This window comes from Capra hircus, chromosome 13, assembly GCF_001704415.2.
Source record: "Capra hircus breed San Clemente chromosome 13, ASM170441v1, whole genome shotgun sequence".
Taxonomy (NCBI): Eukaryota; Metazoa; Chordata; class Mammalia; order Artiodactyla; family Bovidae; genus Capra; species Capra hircus.
The window spans coordinates 55,548,581-55,566,350 of NC_030820.1; positions in this window are offsets into that span (position 1 = coordinate 55,548,581).

Genomic DNA, 17,770 nt, shown 5'->3' on the forward strand with positions numbered 1-17,770 from the left:
TATTTGGTTATGCAAAATTTTGAAACTTGCACACCAGGAAAGTGAAAGTCACTCAGTCATGTCCAACTCTTTGCTGCCCCATGGACTGTAGCCCCCAGGCTCCTCTGTCCATGGAATTCTCCAGGCAAGAATACTGGAGTGAGTAGCCATTTCCTTCTTCAAGGGATCTTCCCGACCCAGGGATCAAACTCAAGTCTCCTGCATTGCTGGCAGATTCTTTACTGTCTGAGCCAGCAGGGAAGCACTGGATATTGTTTAATAGTAACCAAAATATATGTGGAAAACTCACAACATATATAACAAGACTAGAATTGCTGCCTGAGATGTATAAAATGTTTCTGTAACTCAGCAAAATACATTCAACCCAGTAAAAAAGAATGGTCTAAGAATGATCCTTCTTAGACTAATTTAAACTTAAACCTAAGCTAAACTAGTTAACCTACCCAGTTTCATGTGACCTCACGTGCACCCTACCACATCCAACAAAGCCAACAGAGGGAGTCACTGAAGGAAATGATCTGGTGACATGCAAAGGCTAGTAGCTCTACTTAGAAAGTCTCGGGACTTCTCCGGAGGCCCAGTGGTTAAGACATCGCCTTCCAGTGAAAGGGGTGTGTGCTCCATCCCCGGCCAGGGAGCTAAGATTCCACATGCCCTGTGGCCAAAAAACCAAAACATACCAAACATAATACAGAAGCAGTATTGTAACAAAGTCAATAAAGATGTGAAAAAATACTTTATATTTTAAAAAAAGCCTTGTTGGGCTTCCCTGGGGCTCAGTGGTAAAGAATCCATCTGCCACTGCAGGAGACACGGGAGATATGGGTTGATCTCTGGCCCGGGAAGATTCCATATGCTGTGGAACAACTAAATCCACACACCACAACTACTGAGCCTGTGCTCTAGAGCCTGAGAGCCGCAACTACTGAAGCCCGTTTGCCCTAGAGCCCGTGCTCAGCAACAAGAGAAGCCGCCACAATGGAAAGCCTGCACACTGCAACTAGAGAAAAGCCCTTGGAGCAATGAAGACCCAGCACAACCAAAAAATAAATTAATTAATGAAAAATGTATATATACACGCGCACACACACACACACACACACACACACACACACACACACCCCTAAAGGCCTTGCCAATCATGAAGGGATGCTTTGGGAAGAACTGCTTCACTGATTTCCAATAACTAAAAATGGTGTTATGTTTCCTGCCGACCTCAAGGTACGAACATACATGTTTTCACTTTGATCTGAGTCATCTGGGTTTAAAGACATCAGTAGGTGATGTTCTGATGTCTGTGGTTCCCACCAGTGATGGAAGTGAAACAGACAGGAGTTGCATCTCCTGCCCGGCTCCCCCGCCTCTGCAGACACAAGGATGTTCGGCACAGCAGAACCAAGGAACAAGATGCTCCTGTTCCGTGAACTGTGGGTGAGTTCACAAGCTGCCTGAACATGGGAGACACAGTGCAGCCTCCTCTCAAGGCATTCTCCATCTTACAGGATGGAACTGCTATCAACAGATTCAATGAAACCTATTTTGTAGTCTGAGTATGTATTTTTCAGGAAAACAAAACCATTCAGGATAGAATTTTGATGTGCTGGGCACTATTTTCACCTGCCTCGTTCCCCGTCCCTCCTCTTCCTGCACTATTTCCATCTTTTAGGCGCCTGAATGATGGATCCAAAGCCCATGCAACACCCAAATCCAGCTGGAAAGTGAAAAATTAACTCTATTTTCAAAATGTTGAATGGTCTTTCTGTGCCATGTGTTTAAGGCTTGCAGCCATAAAGCTCGGGGAAGAAATAAGTTGGATGCAATAATGACTATAGTGCATTCCAACTCTGAAATGTTAGGATCCATCCAACAATAGGAATTGGCTGAATAAATGACATTATAATACAACCAGACGATGCGGTATGATCTAGCCATTTAATGAGATGTGGGAGAACACGAGATGACAAAAGGGAAAATGCTCGTGATATACTAAGAGGGGAAGCAGATTACAAAACATCATCTACTGCAGAATAACAGTTTCGTTAAAGATGGAATAACAACAACTATGATTGTGTGTACATACCCATATGCACATGTTAACAAAAACCAGAAGGACTGACATTAAAAAATTAACTGTGGCTACTTTTTAATTGCAAGAATGCAGAGTATTTTGTTTTTCCCTTAGTGTTTTTGTGTGTCTGAAATCTTGCATAGCAAACAAATATTGCTTTTCCAATCATGGGAAAAATAGATATTTAAAATATTTTAAAATTGCCAAGCTGCATAAAAATGATTGATTTTATTGCTTGGAGAAATGGATAGATTTTTTTAAATCATGGTAAAATAACAAGAGGGTATCCCTGGTGGCTCAGCGGTAAAGAATCTGCCTGCCAATGCAGGAGAGATGGGTTCAATCCCTGGGTCAGGAAGATCCCCTGGAGGAGGAAATGGCAACCCACTCCAGCGTTCTTGCCTGGAGAATCCCATGGACAGAGGAGCCTGGCAGGCGACAGTCCATGGGGTCGCAGAGTTGGACACGATGTAGTGATCAAACAACAACAGCAAAATAACCGAAGGGTTTCATTGATCATTTTAACCATCTTAATGTGCACGATACAGTGGCATTAAGCACCTTCACCCTGTTGTGCAACCATGATGACTACACAATTCCAGAACTTTCCCTCACCCCTAAACGTAAGCCTGTATTAAGTATTCACTCTCACCACTAGTGGCCGTAAAGTGGTGTAATTTCATTGTGATTGTGACTTGCCTTCCTCCAGTGACTGTTGATACGGAGCGTGTCTCGTGTATTTGTTGACCATTTGTGTGTCTTCTTTGGTGCAGTGTTTATTTAAGCTCTTCTTCCAGTTCTTTAACAGGGAAATTAGTCATTTTATTGTTCAGCTGTAAATATTCTTTGTATATTGTGGACACCAAAGCCCCATCATGCACATGATTTATAAATTTCCCCCATCGTTTATTACCTTTTCGTTCTCAGTAGTGCCCTTTGATGCAGAAATGATTTCAAGGTGGATAAAGTTCATTGCATCTATTTTATAGTTTCCTGCTCATGGTTTTGATGTCATGTCTAAGCAATTATTGAAACACCCAAGGTCATGAGCATGTGCTCATCTTCTTCTAAGAGGAACACTGTGTCTTCACAACAGTAAGTCTTTCAACCCATTAAAAAGATGTCTTCCTCCTTATGAAGATCTTTATGTTCTTTCACCTATATCTTATCCCTTAGATTAGTATCTCTGACCCATTTTGAGTTAACGTTCATATGTGACCTGAGATAGGGGTCTGCACAGACTACATCTTACTGTGGGATCATGGCCAAGTCATTTCAATTTTCTCAGACTCGGCTTATTTCTCTGCAAAATGGATGTGAAAATAGGACCCACCATACTGGACCGTTGAGAGCGTTAAGTGAGAGAGCCCAGGCAAACTTGTCAGCACCGCACTCAGCATGCAGTACATCGTCCATACGTGGTAACCAGCAGAAGTAGCATCTGCAAGAGCCTCAGTAAGATATCCAGTGCTCGGTATTTCCTGACACGCCAAAGCTCCTGCAGAGGTGAGCCAGGTGTCTCTACTCCTTTCTGCAGTGGCGGCTCTCTCTGCCTCCCAACATTCATGCATCAACACGTGTCCAGTTGATGCCTATTCCCAGCTTCTGAAGACACAGCAGTGCCAGGGTCTCCAAAGCAACTGTTTATAGTGGGACCAGCAAATGTCTTCTGATAGTGGACTGATAGTATTAATAAATGTTTTAGGATTCATGAGGCATATGCCTCAGCTGCAACTACTCACCTTTGCCATTGCAGTGCAAAAGGAGCCACAGACAGCACAACAATGGATGGCCATGGCTGTGTCCCAACACAACTTCATTTATAGAAATAGGCAGTGTACACAAATTACAGGCTTAAAGTCCACAAATTACAGATTTCTGATAGTAATACGTGGTCTCACAAAGGAGATTAGTAAAATGACTGTAATACAGTATGAGAAATACTCCAATGGTCTCAAAGAGGATCAAAGAAGACTTTCCAGAGGAACCAATGTTTAACCTGGTATCTAGTGGACAAATGGGAGATAACCAGGCAAGGAAGAACATCTCAGTATTCTAGGCAAAGAGCACAGTGTGTGAAAGGCCAGGAGAAGAGAGAGAATCAGGCAACAGAGACAGGGAAACAAAGGAAGAGGTAGACAGAGACAGAAATGGAGAGGAACACTACGCTCTTAAGAAGCTAAAGAAAAACATCAGTTACTGTGTGAGCACCAAGGAGCTTAGGCAGTGAAGCCGGAGATGAAGCCAGAAGGAGCACAGGGCCAGGTGTGAAGGGCCCTGGGCATCAGACAAATACATATCAGCTCACCCTAAAGATACTGGGGAGTCCTTGAAGGTTTGAGATGGGAAACGGCAGGAGGAGTTTTGCACCTCTGATCGCCACCCGGGGAAGCGTTTGAGAGCATCACACTAGAAGGCAGCTACAACATCTGGGTGAGGAAGGCAGAGGCTGGACAATGACATGGAAGAGGGTGTCGACAAGTGAGGCTGGTCCAGGGCTGCTTGAGAGTTAAACATTTTAACAGATTAACTTGTAAAGGGAGGAAAGAGGGGCAGAGCAAAGTGTCTGCTTTGGTCAGTCTCTTTGGACCGCACCCAACCTGCAAAGCTTCTCTTGAGCCCTTCTTCACGCTGGAACTTGCCTCTGATCTGTTATTCTCAGACTAATGAGCATTTGTCTGAACCCCTCTGTACCCACCTCTCACCAGGTGGAGTCCACCTCCGATAAGGCTCACCTGTGGTTAGCATCTCTCCCCTTGTAGTTGTTATCAGGGGGTAGGCATCCTCATGCTAGACCCCAATAAACACTTGTCTGTTGCTGTACCTTAACTTCTGAATCTCCTAAAAATGAGGAATGTGCCTAAGTGAAATATAAAAAGAGATCAATTCAATGAAGGGCTAAATATTCAAGGAAATGGATTTCATTTTCATCAGAAGCATAATTTTTTGACAGCGAGATAATTGTATGCCATAATCTTTTGGTTCTGCAGGACCATGGACTAAAATAAAATCACTTCGTGCTCATTAAGGATAAGAAAATAGATCTGCAAGATGGGCATCCTGTACTTTCAGAAGCGTCATTCTCGGGTTCATTATTGGCTGACCCAACAGTTCATTCCCAAGGAACATTAAATGGCCTACTTTGCTGTATTTTGAGCTAATTATCTCTGAGTACCAAGCACCAGGAGGCGTGCACTGCTCTGTCATCCCGCGGGCACTTGGACACTGAGTTGTATTCCCCTTGGTCACCTGGGTGCCCTATGAGACATCTTAGTGGAGAGGTGGGCACATGCTGTCATGCTCCTTGCCCTTTCTATAGATCCAGAAATCTGAGGAAGTAGGTATGCAAGCATGAAGACAAGAGAATCTAAAAGTAAATAGCCATACTTGGGACTTCCCTGGGGTTCAGAGGTTAAAAGTCTACCTTGCAATGCAGGGGATGCAGGTTCAATCCCTGGTCTAAGATCCCACATGCCACAGAGCAATTAAGCCTGTCAGTCACAGCTACTGAGCCGTCCCACCACAACAAAAGATCCCACATGCTGCAACCAAGACCCAATCCAGCCAAACATACACACACACACACACACACACACACACACACACACACACACACTTTTAAAAAGTAAATAACCATACTTGACTTGGAAATAGTCTGATGGTAAGGTGGGGCAAGGGGACCCTCATTCATAGATAAGCAATTTATCTTGGGAATATAGTCCTATGTGTACCCTAAATGAGCAAGAATATAGATAAATTTTAGCACAGGAAACTGACCTTTCTCTAAACCATCAAAATTTGAGCATTTTCCCAAAATATATGTAAACCTGTCCTCTCCTATTATTTTCGTACCTTTGAGAGCTAATTTAATTTCTAGCTCTTGATAACTTACCAATTCACACATGCTCATAAACAAAAAGGTTGAAAGAAAATCACACCAGAAAAGATTTTAGCTGTGAAAATTCTAAACATAGAGAGCTATTAGTGCATCAAATCTAACCTAACACTTCATTCTTTTAATGGGATTCATGCTGAATTTTGATAGCGAGAAGTCAAGTAAGAGATTCTATTTTCATGGAAACCCATTTCTGATGCATGACATTAATACAAGGCTAAATAAACACAGCATCACCAGGAAATAAACCCAAATTTGAAGTCTGAAAGGGCAGTCATATTTCTTGAATATTCTGAATGTCAACATTTTGATGGAAAAAATAATCCAACAGCAGCAGCTGTACTCATAGGTCCGTTCTGGGTGTCTCTGGCATGTGTTACAAAGTTTAATTTGTTAGATCCTCATGTTTTCTGTTCCACGGTATCTAGTGGCATTTATTATGTTCTTCTAAAACTGCAACTCATGGAGGTATTGGAAAGGTCACTGTTTCCAGGTTATGTGTTTTTTTTTTTTGTTTGTTTGTTTGTTTTTGTTTTTTTAAGAGGATAAGTTAATATATGTTCTCCACTAAGAGGTGATCTTTCATGTGCGTTTATTTCCGAGATGGAAGTGTTTCTGCTCATGGTGTCTGGAAGCCATTGTTCATCTTCAGAGCATTTCCTAAAGTTTCCTGCAGCAGCATGCTTCCCTGCACATCCATAATGAGGCCCGGCATTGTTCCCACCTTTGTATGCCGGCACCAGAAGAGCAGTGAGGCTCAGAGGGCTCTCTGGGGACTCTCTGCTGGGGACGGCAGCACAAAAGGCCCGAGCCACTGGGCAAGGCAGAGGTCATGTGAATTAGCCCCATATCATGTCTCTTCTTTGGGCTTAAAGTTTGCTGCTTTTGCGAGACTGTTAAGCCTGTTATAAAATAATAAAAAGAGGAGTCTAATATGGAGCTTTGCTACAACCAGGAAACACTGCTGCTTACTTTATATTTTGGAATTCTGGTGAGATGATATTTTTTACATGCTGGTCATTTTGGTTTTAATTGTTGGTGAGTTTTTTTTTTTTTTTTAATTCAGCATGGAGGATGATGACCATCTGTCCTCTGGTGTCACAGAAAAATGGAGCAAAAAAGAAGGATTCAGTTTCAACAGGCTGGTTTTCTCCTTAAAAGAGAAAGTTCTCAAAAGTTTTCTCGCTACCAGTTGGGCAGCAGAGGTAGGAGGAAAGTATTGAGAGAGATAGGCATCAGTCCTCGGCCTTCGGTGGCCTACCACTGACTTCTTTAAGATGATGCTCTGACTCTCGAGGCATCTATGCAAGGCTGAGCTTCTTGAGTGGAGAGGAAGACGCCTGGGAATTCAGTCGTGCTCAGCTGGATAAAGCCAAGGAGCTTGAGAATGCCTTTTTCTTAGGGATTCAAATTGCTGAGGGCAAAGCTTACTGCAGCTGTCCCTAAGCCAGCAAACAGATATTACAAATGCTACCAATCCTCCCGCATATGATTGTGGGTAGGTTGTTTCTTGGTGAATCAGCCCCTTCACATTTGAGAGAGAAAGAACATGTTCCCTTTTTTCCCCCGAAGTGAAAGGATGCAGTAAACAAACTCGAGGGCTTGAGCTTAGTATCTCGGAGGCAGAGAACAATAGTAGCACTGCCTCCCAAATGTCAAGAGCCCCGTGAAAGCCTGGGCCTCCATCACGCCGCTGCCTCTGGTCCAAAGTGTGCTTTAGAGATTCTGAGAACCAGCCCGAGATCGCAAGTAAACAGCACACTCAGAGAAAATGCGCTCTGTTCCCAGGTCAAGGCAACCGGCAACAGGCACTCCCGTTCTCCAGGGACTGGACTGTCATTGTCACCATTCCTACAAAGCCACCGTGTGTGTGGTCATCTCAAGGACACCTGTAAATCTTACTGTCCAGGGGCTGGGAGGCTTCTTCAAGGATATGTGCGTGTGAACACCAGCTCCTGGTCTCTGGAGCCCACCGAGGTGGCCCAGTGGAATTGACTGAATAAAACCAGACCTGTCACAGGGGCCCCTCATCTGACCTAGAGTCAAACAGGCCCCAGGGAGGCAGAGGGCACTTGACAGGGAGGTCATGGGCAGGGCCTGTTGGGAAGGTCCTTCAAGACCCTTTTCTTGAGTCTCCTGCTTGCTTGGGAGATGCAGACTGCCCCACCCCCACTTTCCTCAACAAGAAGGTTGTACCCACACAGAATGCTGACTCCTGTAATGGCCAAGAACTTGCATTGGACGACTGAGGCACAGTCCATTTGCCCCTTAACCCCCATGACGTCCCAGTCTGGAAGATACTCTTACCCCCAGCACAGATGAGGAAACTGAGCTTGGAAGGGCGTGGGCAGGATCACATGGCTGAGAAGGTCTCACCAGGATCCAGGAGGCTGAGCTCACACAGCTCTTCTCTTCGTGGGGTGGTAACACCAGCATCCACCCATTTACTCGCGTCTGGAGGACCCACTTTTACAGACAAGCAGATGCTCACAGACCTCATGTCAAGTCTGCCAGCATGGCCACCTGGCAGTGTTGAAATCTCAGAGGACAGAGCCACAGGCTATGAAAAACAGCACAGTACTTGGCAGGGCAGGAAGCATCTTCCATTGGTCCTTGTCTTCCAGGCTGGGGGGGAACCTACCTTTTTTACTTATTTTTTCCCATTGGGATAAAATTTATGGAACATAAAATTAACCATATGTTATTTTCTTGGGCTTCAAAATCACTGTGGACAGTGACTCCGGCCATGAAATTAAGAGACCCTTGCTCCTTGGAAGAAAAGCTATGACAAACCTAGATAGCATCTTACAAAGCAGAGAAATCATTTTACCCACAAAGGCCTACATAGTCAAAACTATGGTTTTTCCAGTAGTCATGTACAGATGTGAGAGCTGGACAGTAAAGAAGGCTGAGCACTTAAGAATTGATGCTTTCGAACTGTGGTGCTGGAGAAGACTCTTAAGAGTTCCTTGGACAGCAAGGAGATCAAACCAGTCAATCCTAAAGAAAATCAACCCTGAATATTCATTGAAACAACTGATGCTGAAGCTGAAGCTCCAACACCTTGGTCACCTGATGCAAAGATCTGACTCATTAGAAAAGACCCTGGTGCTGGGAAAGATTGAGGGCAGCAGAAGCTGACGACAGAGGATGAGATGGTTGGACGGCATCACTGACTCCATGGATATGAATTTGAGCAAACTCTGGGAGATAGTGAAGGACAGGGAAGCCTGGAGTACTGCAATCCATGAGGTCAGGAAGAGCTGAACACGACATAGTGATAACTCTATAACACACAATAACAAAGGTCTGGCACAGTTCAGTGGTGTTAGTACATTTGCTACATGTACACGATCACCTCTATCTAGTTCCCAAACATGGTCATCCCTTGTGCCCACTCAGCAACCACCCCTCTTTCACCCCTCCCTGGGCCACCATGAGTCATCTTTCTCTATGGATCCACCTACTCCAAATGGTTCACATCAATGACTTCATACAATATGGACTGTTGTGCCTGTCTTCTTTCACTCAGCATGATGTCTTCAAGGTTCATTCACATTCTAAGGTACATCACTGCTTTTACTTTCATGGATGAATAACATCCCGTTAGGTCTTCTTTGTTAAAAGTGAAGTAAGAGGCCAGATAGCTTCAGAGAAAGAGAACTGACCTAAGAATCCATGGAAATCATGTTCTCTTGGGACTAATTGTCATTGTTCTCCATCAGACAGAACTGGGGTCAAATCTCAGCTTCCGTACTGTATGGTCTCACTTGAAATAATTATGGTAAGCATGCGTATTTCTGTCAATCATTAGGCATGAGTCATTACCTAACTCAGAGAGCTACTGAGAGAGTGAAATAGGAAAACACATACACGAATATTGCCAAATTGCCTAACATGTAGTCAGGATACAGAAGACAATAAATATTTCTTCTTCTATTCATGGGAAAATCACTCCCACTTCCATATATATAAATTGGGAATTCATCTGTACACAGCAGATGTGTGCAGAGTGGCTCTTGTAAATTGACTTTGAAAAAAAATCAAATCACATTTTATATTCATTAAGTTAAGCGATTCTTAGGTGGACAAAATCTAATAATGAAGGAAATCTACTCTCTGTTTGATGTGTAGACTGGGCACCTTTTATATAAACGTTTCTTCTCCAGGGTCTGGCACAGTACTCTCAGCACTTGGTAGGTATGCAGTGTAAACGTCTGTGCAGGGAAGAAATGAAACAACCTCTTTGCTGAGAAGGACAAGATCTCATACTCGGTAAGTAATCAGAGGGACATTCTCCAAGACCCACTGGTTCTCAGACAAATGCAAATACATTGGCCTATGTGAAATGTAGTCAGTAAGTTATAGGTTCAGTCCCTGCAACCTAAATGAGCACTAAGTACCTGCTCAGTGACCATCCTCATCGGGGCTGGGTAGTAGAGATGTGCCTGTTGGTTGCAGAGTTGTAATCTTCCAGCAGAAGGAGAACTAATAACTAGGCAATGAGATGAGAAAGACTCACATAGCTCAGGTCACAATTCTGGCAGCAGTTAACAGGTTCAGACACACAAAAGAAGGCTGAGTTGCACCCATCCAATGGGCGCCATTTGGGTCCAGTCTACGTACAGTATCTGTCTTCTCACTGGAATAATCAGCGAAACTTGTCAAACTTGATAGTCTCTCACACCAGACAGGTCTAGATCAGTCATGGGGCTTTAGTTAGAAAGGGCTCATGTTCTAACCATAGACTTTACTTGGATGCCCTCTGTGACCACCGAACCCTTGCAAAGCACACAGTGAACTCTTGGAGCTGATCTGGAAGCCACATCTCTGCATTTCACTCAGTCATAAAGGAATCTGCTATGAATCTATACCAGTGACAACACATGCCAGTGGGTGACCTCTCTAAATCCTGCACCATAATTCCTGCAAGCAGTGAATGGCTTCTCTCACAGTAGAGACCAAACTTTTGATCAAGGAAAAGACAAATAAAAATAAAAATAACTGAAAAAAATAATGAGTGGTGTATTTCAAAGCAAAAAATTTTTGCAGTGTTGAACAAGGCAAGGAAGATTTTATTCAAGACTACTGCAAATGGGGAGAGGGGCCTGAGCTCATCTGAGATGGAGGAAACTGAAACAAAAGGTGGAAAGTGTTTGGGTGAGCCAGTGAGAACTGGAGGGCAGTGGGGAGGGAAGACGGTCAATGGATGATCCAGCAAAATGAGTTGCTCCTGGGTTCACCCACATTCTTCTCTATGATCAGGCCACCTGTGTCTACTAACTGGAGCCCATCAGGGTTAAGCATCTCCTCTCTCACAGAAACCAGGACACAGGCTGCTGTTCTCCTCGAGGTTTCCATTACAAAGGGATTTCTCCCAGGTCCTTGAGAGAGATATTCCTGGGTTGCAAAACTGGCAAAACACAATTTTTTTAAGTGCATCTCGTTGGGATAGAGAAAGAGTTTACAATTAAAACTTGACTAAAGTAAAAGAGAGTCACTGCCTGGAGACAGGGAGAAGCTTGCCTGAAGATTAGAGGAGAATGGGGTACGCATTCTTGTTATCCTGGTCAGGGTCCAGTAACCCTGTTCCTGACACCAAGACTTTCAGAAAAGTGGTTGCCCAGACTTTATGGCATGAGTCAAAACTGAAAGTGAAAGTGTTGGTCGCTCCATCATATCCAACCCCATGGACTGTAGCCTGCTAGACTCCTCTGTCTATGGAATTCTCCAGGCAAGAATACTGGAATGAGTTACCATTTCCTTCTCCAGGGAATCTTCTAGACCCAGGGATTGAACCCAGCTCTCCCACATTGCATGCAGATTTTTTTACCATCTGAACCACCAGGGAAGCCCCCTTTCAAAAAATTCCTTCCCCAAAATGATTAACTTTTCAACCACTCCCTGAAAAGCCAAGGGAAGAGAAAAAGCCATTCATTTGTAGAGACTTAATTAATGCTACAAGCCTGGCTAAACAGACTTGTCTAGATACCAGCACCAGTGGAGGTAAGACATATTTCAGATTTCAAAATATTTCTAAAGGTTACTGAACTGTATTAAGCGGAATGAATAAATAAGCATTGCCTTTGCAGTTGAGAGCCAGACCTCGAAAGCCTTCTAGCATGATCGGTATTCTGCGTTTATAGCCTCTTCTTGGACTTTCTGGTCAGCAATTAATAATTCCTGAAAACAAGACTCACTCTCTGCAATCAGGCTGCAGAAAAGGTCAACCTGGCTCCATCTCATGGCCTCATGTACATCCATGGGATGAAAATTGTCTTTTCCAAAGTCACCAGATTGAAAGAGAAGTGGCAGGTGCCAAGGAAAAAGTAGATTCTGGCAAGATAGCTTGTCTTCTGCTGTCTGGATGCTGTTGTAACAGAGTACCAGTTGGGCTAATTCTTATCTTGTGAGTTACCTGCAGACAAGCCAGGAGTCGAACCCAGTGCAGGGGAATTTTATTTGGCCAATCTTAGTGCTTTCCAAATAAGGAAGCTTCACATAGAAATCTGGATTTCCAGTTTCTCTTGAAACAGCAGAATGCATAGCCCAGGGAGCAAAGGAGAGCACACTTTGAGTGCCATGCAGCCCTGGAGACACTCTGGTATCTCCCATGCCCAGTCCACTGTACAGAGCTTCTAGGTTGCTTAAGCATCGTGTGTGTGTATGTATGCTAAGTTGTTTCAGTCATGTCCAACTCTTTGCAACCCAATGGACCATAGCTTCTCAGGCTCCTCTGTTAATGGGTTTCTCTAGGCATGCATACTGGTGTGGGTTGGCATGCCTTCCTCCAAGGGATCTTCCTGAACCAGAAATCGCACCTGTGTCTCATGTCTCCAGCATTGGCAGGCAGATTCTTTACCACTAGCGCCACCTTGGAAGCCCCATCCGAGTGATAAACTGCCCTAACTGAGTGATGAAAAGTAATGCTAATCATTACCATCACTACTGCCTCTCATGGTTCTATGGTTGGTGGTTACCAGCTAGGTGGTCCTCACTGGGTATTTTTGGGTGGCTATAGAGGCATGGTGCCTGGGGACAGAGTGAAGTTTCCTCAGTGACAAACCAGTCTGGATGCTCATCCTGAACCAGCACCTTAACAAAGGCTCTTTGCTAGAACATCACCCTTGGGCTCCACGCTGCCTGGCCTATATGTTGACAGCAGTTTGGTCCCAAGAGTAAGAACTCCTAGAGAGCACCAGAGAAATGCTACTGACCTTTCTAAAAAAGCCTGAGAAGTCACTCTGGCTACATTCCATTCACTGGAAGAATCCTGCATCTATTTTGATCACAGAACTAGGCCTGTAATTTTACTTCCTTGTAAAGCCCTTATCTGGCTTTGATATAAGGAAGATGCTGGTCTCACAGGGTGGATTTACTGAATGACTAGATTGGTTTATCCTTGGCCTGTTTGGATGTATGCAAATATGCATACATGCTTGGGATCACCCAAACTGGGTTGAATTCCTCACTGGACCATTCTCACAATGTGTAGCCTCAGACATAACAAACCAATGTAAGTTCTTGTATAGCTTGCCCATTGTTTTGTTATAAACAAAAGAGGCCAGCACACATTGCTAAGGTCCATTACAATTTTCCCCATTCTAAGATTTTGAGGAAATTATTTTCAGGCAAGTTGTGGCATCTTGGTGGTCACAGGGTATATTTTTAAACTTTTCAATGAACATTTGCTATGCATCAGAAATCATTTTAGATGATAGAATAGAGAGGATGCTGGAAGAGAAAGGGGTTCCTGTCCTCAAGAGCTCTAACTGTAGAAAAAACATATTCAAAGCAATACATTTGGTAAAGAAAAAATATACTGTACATTTTCTCTGACTTTATCATAGAGTAAAAACTGGAAAATTGTAGCTATTTTCTTGTCCTCTTGTGCCTGGGGTGGAGGGAAGACCAGAGTGGATGCAGAGGTTGTGGGAAGAGTCCTACTTAGACTGCCTTAGGCTTACAATGCTGGCCTTCCATAATGGAATTTTACCATTATTTATGGTTTATATTCAGTAATAGCAGAATAACTGAAACCTAAAACTTATTAAAACAAAGGCCAAATGCTATCATTATAAGAGCCTGGAGACTAACATGGTATACCGTCTACAACTTGGGAATCTTTATTAATATGAAAATGCATTTTTTAGGAAAATTACTTTAGTGACCTTCACATGGGGTGATGTTAGAATGTCATAAAGACAATCTGGAGTGAAAATATTTGCAAATTCTATAAAAAAAATACTGTCCTACTGCAGTTCAAATTATGTACCACACAAAACATTCATGAGCTAAAAGTCTAGGGTACTTCACAGCAGAGCAACATAATGGGAGAGGGGTTTCAGATTCAACAGTAAACTAGCATATGCTGGATAACGCTCGGTGGCACTTCACATACTTTTGATATTCAAATCTATGCTGCAAGGCAGAGGTAATATTGTGCTCCTGGCATCTCACACATTTGCAATCAAGGCTTCAAGATTCATCCTATTTGTATGAAGAAATTAACCAGGTAGAACTAGAAGAAGCCTAGAAATATGATGAATATTTGCATTATTTTTATTTCTAGACTACTCTCTGCAGACACACTGACGATGAGAAGATGTGAGCGTCAACAAGTGTGCTGTGTTTAAACTGAGACCAGCGCATCATCCAAATTTTGTTCCACACCCGGAACAGGCAGGGGGAGGGAGTCCTTAAACCGTAGCATCTTCCCTGTCATAATATTTGTCGATGCACGGCCTCTGCATGCCTACCTGCTTGCTAAGCATCTACTTCCTTCCCTTCATGGAAAACCACTTCCATCTCCCACTGGGGAGCCTGCACACTGTGATGGGCAGTCTTGGTATGACTGTCAAGCAGTGTGCCCAGTTACCCCATCTCAAGGGTTGAGTGGACTCTCTGATTTTGCAGTGGATCAACACAAGGGAAAAGAATGGTTTGGTGATCAGGCCTCCTCATTAGGGCTTCCCTGTGGGCTCAGATGTCAAAGCATCTGCGTGTAATGCAATAGATCTGGGTTTAATCCTTGGGTTGGGAAGCTCCCCTGGAGGAGGATATGGCAATCCACTCCAGTATTCTTGCCTGGGAAAATCCCATGGGCAGGGCAGTCTGGTGGATGACAGTTCATTGCTGAGTCCATTATTACCAAGCCCAGTAACTAACTTATAATTCTGACTATATGGATTCATGTAAGTATTCTCATCTTTCTGAAAATTAGTGCCTTGGCCATCAAAAGAAAAAGGCTAATTCTTGCCAGGGAAACCCCATGGACAGAGGAGCCTAGTGGGTTACAGTCCATTACTGAGCCCAGTAACTAACTTTTAACTTCGACTATGTGGATTCATGAAAATATTGGCATCTCTCTGAAAATCAGTGCCCCAGCCATTATAAGAAAAAAGCTAACTTCTTGACACCGCAGATGATCAAGGTAACTGCTGCGGAGGGAAGCACTTCGATCTAGAAACAATAACGCTTTTTTACCGTGTCTGCTATTAAAGTGTTACTAAGAAACCCGCTGTCACTCTCAGAGGAATCCATGGCTGGTTAATTAACAGGGAGAACAAGCTTTCAACGCTACACGTCTATTCAGAAGACTGCAGAGGAAGAGAGAAAGGAAGCTCCCATAGAAAATGAGCTGTAAATTGGGTTTCCCTCATCAGACCATGGATCTCTTGGGTTCTGCATCTGTGCACCCACACGTCCAGCACAGGCCCCGCCTGCAGGAGTCAGGTAAGGGGAGGATGAGAAGGCAGATTTCAGAGTCAGAGTACCTAGTTTTAGATTCTGATTTGTCCACCTACAGTAGTATCTTGTGAGAATGTGTTGCACCAAGTCGCCTCAGTCGTGTACAACTCTTTGTGACCTGATGGACTATAGCCTTCCAAGCTCTTCAGTCTGTGGAATTCTCCAGACAGGAATACTGGACTGGGTTGCCATTCCTTTCTCCAGGGGATCTTCCCAACCCAGGGATTGATCCTGGGTCTCATTCAGCTCCTGCTTTGCAGGAGGATATTTTTACTGCTGAGCCACCAAGGAAGTCCTTAAGAATTTTTTTTTTTTTTCCTCTTGGTTTTCTCATTGGTAAAACAGAAGAAACTCAACCTGCTTTATAAGGTTGCTTTGAAATTTAAAAGACAATAGGATTTAATGAAAAATTAACTGCTCTTCCATCCTAAACATCTGCTGCTGCTGGTAAGTCGCTTCAGTCGTATCCGAGTCTGTGCAACCCCATAGACGGCAGCCCACCAGGCTCCCCCATCCCTGGGATTCTCCAGGCAAGAACACTGGAGTGGGTTGCCATTTCCTTCTCCAATGCATGAAAGTGAAAAGTGAAAGTGAAGTCGTTCAGTCGTGTCCGACTCCTAATGACCCCATGGACTACAACCTCCCAGGCTCCTCCAGCCATGGGATTTTCCAGGCAAGAGTACTGGAGTGAGTTGCCATTGCCTTCTCCATCCTAAACATCTAGGAAACTGTAAAGGTTTATGAAACTGTGGTTTTCAGTCACTAGGCAGAGCACAGTGCAGAACCGAGGGCCCCCCACCCCTAACCCAGGAAAGGGACGACAAATGATGTAAGCCCTCTGACTGCATCAGTCTAAAGCCCAGGCAGGTTCAGGGCTGCTGTGAAGGAGAGCAGACAGAACAGCTGGGAGTTTTCACTCTGAAATGAGGAGATAGAGACTGGAGCTCAGGGAGGCCAAGGCAGGGCGAGCTCACAGCCACTGGAAAGACAGGGCTGCAAAGACAGACTCCAAGGGTCTGCACACGTGATGCTTCGGTCTTCAGCTGAAGGCTGATCTCAGAGTGGAGGACGGCCCCTTAAAGGACAGCCACTCACCTTGAATGTGTGGAAGACAAGCAAAGGGTCATTTCATTTTGCCCCCAAAGCCTGCACAGGTCCTGCCTGCAAGCCTACCACCAACAGGAAGATTTGGGGTCTCAGCACCTACTCAGGATGCTCCCCAGCTTCAGACCCTGCCAGCCTCACTGTGTCTGGCTCTGGCAAGGTAATTTTAAATTACCCCATAGAACTGGACATCTTTATAGTAATAGGAAAATTAAATGTAGTGAAAACTTAGAAAAAAAAATGCAGGCACACATATGTATGTGGACCCCCTCAGCATTTCTTAAAACTATGCATATTCTTTTTCAGAAAGCAACTGTCTTGATAAGCTTTCCATAATTGGCAAGTATGTATTCACCTAATTCCATTGAACTTATTTATATGCATCCACTCCATCTGACCCAAGTCCCTTTTACTCAGCCTCCCATGGGTAGACAGGCCAATGGCTGTCCACAGCATTGCTGGCTATTACAGCATTGCTGTTAAATATCGGTAAATATCCATCTTTGCATACAGATGTATCTTTTCAGGATAAATAACTGGAGGGAGAATTTCTGGGTCTAATTGTACAGATACCTTTACATTTCAACCTGTACACTTAAAGCAACAGGAACCAAAATATTGACCTGAAAAGCGCTGTTTGATGCCTATAATTGTGCTGTGTGTGTGTGAGACCATCCATCATACACGTCTTTACACACACTCACTCTCCTCATCATCATCTCAGCACGCACACATGGGCAGATTCTCCTGGGAATGCAGATGGTGGCTTCTTCCCAGGGCTCAGGGGCGCATGTCCACCTTCCTAAACAGTCACAGCATCCTCCTGCCTCCTCTCTTTCCACCAGCACCCTCATGTCTTCAAAAACCACTCTCAGTCTTCACAGGGCTCCTTGATCTTAAGCTTTCTTGCTCACCTTTACTCAACAGAGTTCAGTTTCCAAAGGAGAACAACG